This window comes from Armigeres subalbatus, chromosome 3 (assembly GCF_024139115.2).
Source record: "Armigeres subalbatus isolate Guangzhou_Male chromosome 3, GZ_Asu_2, whole genome shotgun sequence".
NCBI classification, from domain to species: domain Eukaryota; kingdom Metazoa; phylum Arthropoda; class Insecta; order Diptera; family Culicidae; genus Armigeres; species Armigeres subalbatus.
The window spans coordinates 393841101-393849882 of record NC_085141.1 but is presented as its reverse complement, the minus strand read 5'-3'; positions in this window follow the sequence as shown (position 1 = coordinate 393849882).

Sequence of the window (8782 nt, the reverse complement as noted above, 5' to 3'; positions counted from 1 at the left end):
TTAACCTGCCAGGCACGCTGGCGTACGCCATTACTCTTCGGAAAACTTCGATACACATTTTTAGATGAATTTTATACCATATGCTGTTGAAAACGGGTTTGTTTACAATTTGCGACATACGTCGTTTGAAAAAAGTACCAGAGAAATAAAAGATTGTCGCTTGGTTCCCTTTGTTCTGCTGCTGCTGTTCGGAACATGTTGGGTACCGGCTGTCAAATCTTATGGATTTTCCTTCTTTGACATTTAGCTACCCAATCCTCGTCAGCAAAAGGTGTTCCGGACAGCGACGACAGCGACAATCTTTAATCTGGTAACTAAAATATCTTTTCATCAACCCCAACAGCCAACTGAAGTTTTCATTCAGCCCATTTTTTTTTCGATGTGCCATGTTGGGTTATCACAATCTAAACGTTGTTTCCATCTGAATTTTCAGGTACATTTTACGTGCACACGTAAATGAAAATACTTCAGAAAAATTCAGGTGAAAACTTACGTGTCCGGTAAATTTCCTGTATTGTCGCGCTTATCTTTTCTAGAATACTGCGGCGGTCATGCACACTCGCAGGCTCGACTGCGAAGGTAAACGTCAAGATAGCCGCCGTGTGAAAGATAGGCAGAATTTTCCCGCTCTAAACAAAACCACGTGCTTTTCGCGAAATGACAGCAGTGTTCGATTGTATTAGTGAGAGAGGCAACCCGGAGTCACTGAGTACATGGAGAGTGTTTATCATGGCGCAAGTGCATACGGTGGGTAAGATTTTCATTGACTCTGTTGTGTTTAGTGACCGTTGCGATTACCTGAGATGCAACCAGCAGGAAGCCGCAGTATTCTATTTTGGCTCGCTAAGCATAATATTCAAAACTTCAGATAGCCTGATTTTCACGTAGAATGAAAATTTTATCGAAAAATCAGGTGAAAATTATAATATGCCGTTACAAATATTTAATTAACTTTTTGTCCTACTGGTCTCCGAAAGGTCAAGGGGGGGATAATAAAAATAAATATTAAAATGAAAAAAATAAAAAAAAAACTCCTCGGATTTGTTAAAGAATGTTTTGAAAATCCTCAAAATTATCCGAATTTTATTTTGTTGCCCCCTCAAAATATTATTTTTTGGCAAATAAATGCAAAGGGGGGAAGTGTACAAAATAGTATTTAAATATTTGTATCGGCCTTTATAATTTTCACCTGATTTTCGATAAAATTTTCATCCTACGTGAAAATCAGGCTTATCTGAGTTTTGATATAGAATTTACTGGACACGTAAAGTTTCACTTGAATTTTCTGAAAGTATTTTCAGTCGGCTTAATATAGACTCTGCAATAAATATGATTTTGAAAAAGTATCACCGGCGTGCGTGCTATATTTGCAATCTACATGCTGATACACGTAAAAAAATAACCTTATCTGTTTTGGAAAAAAACCATTCGAAAATACTTTATACTCTTTATTATTATGCCACCTAATGAATGATCCCATACCAAAAGCTAATAACATCTATAAGTTAATGAAAAGTATAAGTTTCTGGAATGTGTGACTAATGCGATACAGAGTGTTTTTGCTCTTCTCGTACAACAAAGTTGTACCGAGAGAAGGCTATCATTTCACCTCGAAAACGAACTTTTATAGAGAGACTCGTAGACCCATAGTGTTATATACCTAATCGACTCAGTTCGACGAACTGAGCAAATGTCTGTCTGTCCGTGTGTGTCCGTGTGTGTGTGTGTGCGTAGCGTGTGTGCACACTGAAACATTAGCCAACTTTTTTCAGTACTTAAACCTTATTCAATTTTACTGCAGCAAGTTGCATTCGATGGAGAATGTTTCTTTTTTGTTCACTATTGAATTTCAAAACGGTTGAACTTCGCAAAAAATAGTAAATATTCAAATAGTTATAACATATGATGATTTCGGTATGAAATGCTCTTGGATGAAAAGGTTATGTTCTCCCCAAGACGCACAATTCGAAACTGACAGCATTCAGTTTTATAACAAGTTCAGGCTCAGCATCAAGATGTCACATGAAAAGGCCTTTTCCATCGTACACGGAAGAATAAGTAGCTACACAGAAAACATAAACCCATAATGAGATATAAAATACCCATTTTAAAGTTTTATACACACGGTAAAATTGGAATACTAATGTTCGGAGTAATACTTTAAAAATCAATTTAGAGAATATTGCTCATATCTAAAAAATGCGATCCTTAATAATATTTATTATTACTGAGGGGTATTTTTCACGTTTTCGAAAATGTATATACTTGACATTTTGACAAATGCATAAAAAGTAGCCTTTACGAGGGAAGACATTTCCAGTCTAGTGTCATTGCCAAAATGGGATTTCACAATTGTTCTTAATTTAATGGACATTTTAAGTTCAATGTTCACCAGATTTCCTCGGAATTTTCCGGAAGCATTTTCATATTTACACTAATTAGAAATCCACACATTTTTATTGGCAAAAATCTAAAGAAATTTACAACTAAATTTGATGTGTGCGTTAATAACCACCCGCAATTGGAAAATCCGCATAAAGGTTATTAGTTAACAAGGTTTATGAGTGTTTCCACATATATGATATGCAAACTCATATAGCCGTTATGTGGGGAAATGCTATAGTCAAAATTTATGTGTGTAGGGTCTGTTCACAAATTACGTAACGCTTTTGGAGGTAGGGGAGGTCCAACTTGCGTTATACTTGTTGTTACACTAAAAGGTGAGGGAGGTGGGCATCACCAAATGTTACGCATAACGCGAATGAAAATCTATTTGAATGTTTTGCCTTTTCGTACAACAAAGTTGTACTTCCTAAAGGCTCATTTCTATTCCTCCAAAACGTACTTTTTTATAGAGCGCTTGTAGACCCATAGTATTATATACCATTCGATTCAGCTCGACAAACTGAGCAAATGTCTGTCTGTCCGTGTGTGTGTGTGCGTATGTGTGTGCACATTAAAACATTAGACAATTTTTCTAGTACTAAACCTGAATCGATTTTGCTTCAACAAGTTGCATATCTGATGGGGAATGTTTTCTTCCTTGTTCGCTATTGAATTTCATAATGATGGCACGGGCTCAAAAATAGTAAATATTCAAAGAGTTATGAGACATCATTGTTTCTGTAAATAAATAAGCTATCGATTTTCTAGGTTATGTCTTCCCAAGACACAATTTATTTATACACGGAAGAAAAAAAATCACAAAGAAACATAGAAACCCTTTAATGAGTTAAAAAGTACCTATTTTAAGATTTCATGTATACACTGAAAATTATAGTTTATTTTTTCAAAATGACCTAAAAACATATTTTCATGAATGAATTTTAATATTGCGATCAACAGACCAATATGATAGCTTTTGATTGCGGTACACAAATTAATTCATGAAAAAAGGTGACATATGTTCTTTTTAAAAGTTAAGCGTCATTTGGCCATTTCTTTCCCTTTCTATGGGCTGATGTGGAGCAGTGAGAAGTGAAAAGTGAGACGAGAAGTGCGAAGTGAGAAGTGAAAAGTAAGAAGTAAGAAATGAAAAATGAGAAATGAAAAATCATCAGATGATCCCAAAATGAAAACAAAAATGTTTTTTCCAAATTTAATCTAATATTTTCGAAATGCGAAATTTTTTTGCTAATATTTTCAAATGGATATAATAGAAAAACGACGCATCCCACAAAAAGTGTTGTATAAGTGACCATCGCAAAAATCAGTCAAAATTTCTAGTGAAAATATCGGAAACAATCCAAATTGAGCCTACACTGAAAAAAATCAGTTTAAAATTTTAAAGTCGATTTATGAAAAAATGCTCTTTTATTTAAATGAAATTTTGTCTCAAGATAGGTGATTATGTTCCCTACAACAACTGTCCATACATCGCAAGCTAAGCACTCTTATGAAAAACAGTTTTTCTAACAAAAACTTTTTCTTGTCGGAATTATTTTCAGTGTATTTTCATCTGAAACTAAACCAATGAAAGCCATCGTTATAGAACCCTCAAGCAAATCTATTTTAAGATACATTGTCTAATTTAGTCACTAAATATAGTTTGTTTTTAAATTAAGAGTAATATTGGGTTTACATCTTCAAAAAAATATTATATTCCATTATTAGCTTCTTTGAAGTTGCGACCAGTTACGACCAAAAACATTGTACTCTGCCTGACTGTACAGGAATACTTAATAAGAGTATATATATGTATACATATGTTAAATCCACCCCTTAAAGACACTGAAAAATCAATTCTGTCAAGAAAGTTTTTGTTAGAAAACTTTTTCCCTTAAAAGTGCCCGGCTTTGCGATGTATGGACGGTTGGTAGGAATATAATCACCTATCTTGAGACAAAAATTTCTTCCAAATCAAAAGAGCGCTTTTTTGCAAATTGACTTTTATTTTTAAATTGATTTTTTTAGTGTAGGGTTCTATTTAGAGTTTTTCAAAAAGTTTTATTAGAAAGTTTGAAATGATTTTTGACAGTCACCCATACAACACTTTTTTGTAGGAAGCGTCGTTTATCGATTATATCCATTTGAAAACATCAGTAAAGCAAGTTTGACCTTTTCAAAAGATAGTCTGCATCAGATTTGGAAAAACCTAAGTATGCACTTTTCTTTTACAGCACCTTTTAAGTATTGACCAATAAATTGACAAAAATTCAACTTAAAAGTAATAACACTTGCAAGTTCCCAAAAAGACCTATTTTGGTTCATGCATTTCTATTACATTTCTCGCATAACTTTTCGAAAGGACCTACGTAACATATTTTTCATGAATTTGTTAACTTTTTCAAAAGCATTTGGCAATATTTTTCATGAATTAATTTGAACACTGCAATCAATAGTTTTCATGTTGTTCTGTTGATTGCAGTACTCAAATTAATTCATTAAAAAATGTTACTTAGGCCCTTTTGAAAAGTTATGCGAGATTTATAGTACAGCAAAAGCCATCTAGTAGAAAATCTAGATGGATTATTCCATTGCTGACAAACGTTCATTTCTGAACCAAAACCGCAAGTTGCTGGTTGATTTTTGTCATATACTCTGTCTCGCTCAAACCAACAGCGAATAAATCTAACGACTACTTTCACGAACACTTTATTGTCAGATTTTCTGATATGATACACTGCGCGGCGTTTGTAATGTTCCCAAATGAGTACTTGCAATAAAACTTCACGGGGCGAATGACTGTCGAAAGGTACGGCCGCGACAAACGATACACCGCAATGCTATTCATCCATAAGAATCAAGTAAACGGGTAGTAGAAAGCGCGGCGGTACCTTTCATGAAAGGTTCGCCGTGTGCAATTTTGAGAAAATCAGGCAATAAGGACCAGCCACTTTAACCGACCGTGTCCATTTAGCAAGTATGGTGTTGAAGTTGAATATAATCTGTAGATTAAAAAAAACAGTTTAATTAAAGTAAAAAACTCAGCAAGTAACCGCACAATATTGAGGAAAACAAAATTAAGTGTGTAGCCTTTCCACATTCAATGAATAAATTTCGCACCGTGTATACTGACAGCATTAAAGTTTGTGTTAAGCCTCTTTCGTGCTTCATTGATGATGCTAACCTCTCAAGCAAAGCTTTCCAAAGCTTCAAATGTGGAACACGAAAACTAACACACGCGCTATAGAGACCGAAGCCGATGACTTTATCCGCTCGCATCAACACAGTTGTAAAAATTTCATCGTTGGAAATAAAAATCGCATTCGTACATGCTTTCTCGTGCGCTCGTTACGTTTGCTGCCATTTTTTTCCTGCTTTGGAAGGAAAGAAGAGGCGCCTGAATAAAAAAGTCCAATTAGAATTACAATAGAAATTATTGTAACAATAATACGATAAATTTTATTGAAATTACAATAATATCTATTACAGTCAAGCAATAGAATAACAATTAAGAATATTGTTTCCCACCATAAATCCTATTGTAAATGGCAGTTCTACAATAAAAATAGGGTTGTTAGTTACCGTAACAATAAAAAATCGTTTTTTTCTCTCGAACAAATTTTTGCCATTACAATAGAATTTATTGTTATTCTATTGTCAACATTTTTCTGTCAATAGATTTTTATTGTAAGTTTATTGAAACAACAATAAGGCAATTTAATTGGTACAATAGAAATACAATAGAATAGAATGTTCATCAATAAATGTATTGTAATTTTTTGATATTTTAATGTAATTCTATTGTATTTTCTATTCGGGCGTGTCATTGAGGCTAACTGCTTATTGGGTTGGGTGGTTTTGGGTGGAATGATGGTGTAGTTTGGGCATTTGGGATTTTGAACATAACGTTCGTTTTCATACACCTCATTATTTCCATATTATGCGGCTTTTTTCCATTGATATTTATGTGAATTGTGTTGTTAATTTTCACAAATGTACTTGTACAATTATTACACAAAGGCATGCAAAATCAATGTATGACATACAACTAGTTTTATTGAACTTTAATATTACATTGGTGAAAAAACACTACGTCGTAATCGCCCCTAAATCAACTTTCGACGCGCTTGTCTGGACAGTTAATCCATATTGTATTTTATAAATGTATTTTTTAAAACAAAAGGCTGCGCTAATTATTGTACTACACCCAAGTTTTTTTACACGGTTTGGTTTTAGTCGTTTAATACCTTCAGTGTCAATGAAACCATTAGTAGACCCACGAAAAAATTCACAAAAATCAAAGAAAAATCCTCAGGTGGTATTTTAAAAGCTGTGAAAGTTCGAGTTAACCGAGAAATAAATGAATTCCAACCGTGTAAAAAAACCTGGTGTATTTACCCACGATCGCATATCGTAACATATGTATTTTTCCTTTCTCGTACAACAAAGTTGTACCGAAAGGATATACGATCGTTCCAAAAACTTTTGATAGAAGGCCCGGAGACCCAAGAAAGTGTTATATACTGATCTACTCAGCTCGACAAACTGAGGTGATGTCTGTTTTTTTTGTGTATGTATGTGTATATGTGTACAAATTTTGTAGACACGTTTTAGAACTTAGAATTATCCGTTGATTTACTCTCGCAACAAGTTGCATCTGACAGGGAATTGTTTGCTATTGAAAATGGAATTGACTTCATTGCTTTTCGGAATTATTGAAAATCATTGTTTTTTCCCTACAGGTCCCCCTTGAAAAAATCAAAAAACAATTGTTTTTGAATGGTGGCAAGGCAAAAATATTAAAATGATCGAAAAAATGTGATCTATTCACCCAAAGAGCTTTTTTTGACCTTTTTAAAGTGATTTTTCAATACATTTTAATATGCACGAGAAAGGCTTCATCACCGCTAGGTGGATTAATCTGATTTTTTCTTATACATATCATTAAGCGCCTGCTTTGGCAAAAAGGTATTAGAAATCTCAATAATAAATAGCATTAAATTCTTTTTACGTGTACATTTACAGTTACATCAAACAACTGAAAACCGAAATACGCCGCTCCAAAGTAACGAGCTGGGTCCCGCTTTTCTGCTCTCAAGCGAGTGGAGGGATGTTTTGATATCAATCCCATAAGCAAAATTATTTTGCAGTTACTTGGCTGTCAAACATTTCCCGCTCGTCGAATTTCTCTTTCCATGTTGCGTGAAGACCAGTAATAAATGCGCGAGACCTCGCGCGAGACTCCTTACTGACTTCATTGATGGTTTACATACATTCCTGCTCCAATCAGCTGTTGAATCTCGAGAAATTTCGTAACGAGTGCTTTTTAATTGCATTTTTACTAATTTTCAACTCGAAATATAATGTGAAAATATTTGTTACGAATAATATAAAACTCAATCTAACCTTATTTTTATTTTTTCCCAAATAATAACAATACTTCTCAATATAGGATCTCAATAAACGAACATAACCACAATCTTCAATGTTTGGCTCCGGAACAATAGGTTTGACAACAATCAGTTTGACAACCAAATCGATTCTATTCGCACCACCCAGGTAACGAGGTGACAATGCTAGAAAGAGACAAAAAGATAGGAAAAGTAACACGGTATGTATAGACGAATCCAAGTAAAAATAAGAAGAAGACACACGACGGTGTTAACTAACTTTGACAGATCTTACTGCACAGCATAGGAAGATCATTTTAAAATGCTTATAATAAATTCTAGACAAATTGTAATTAAAATACGATACGGAAAAAGTTCTGAAGTACTTATTCGAAACACAGATAAACAGACGTCTCACTCAACACATGTTCCATCGTTCACCTTTTTAACGGTTGATTTAATTTTTTGTAGGTGGTCAATCGGCCACCGATGGCGCTTCCATCGATTTTGCTTGTGTTTGACGTTTACGCACTACCGCCAACTGCTTGCCGCTTGGCCACTCATCGTGATTTTAGCATTGGGCGACAATGTTTTCGTGACGATGATTTTAATTGCATTTTGTTCTAAGTGAGACGTCTGTTTCTCTGTGTTCGAAAGCTTATCTCATTTTTTTTGTATATTTTCCAAAAATGTATCTATCATACAGTTCGGAACTTTTTCCGTATCATACATCAATCAGATTTTAATTATAATTTGTCTAGAATTTATTATAAGCATTTTAAAATGATCTTCCTATGCTGCTCTGTCAAAGTTAACACCGTCGTGTGTCTTCTTCTTATTTTTACTTGGATTCGTCTATAGTCAAGGAGCTAGACTAAAGTCTAGCTCATTGGTGTACCTATTGGCGAACAAACGTATGCACCTTTTAATTATCGGTCCTTTTCAAATGTTATGTTTGAAAAAAAATCACACACTTGACAGACGGATTTTTATCCATTCTCAAAACC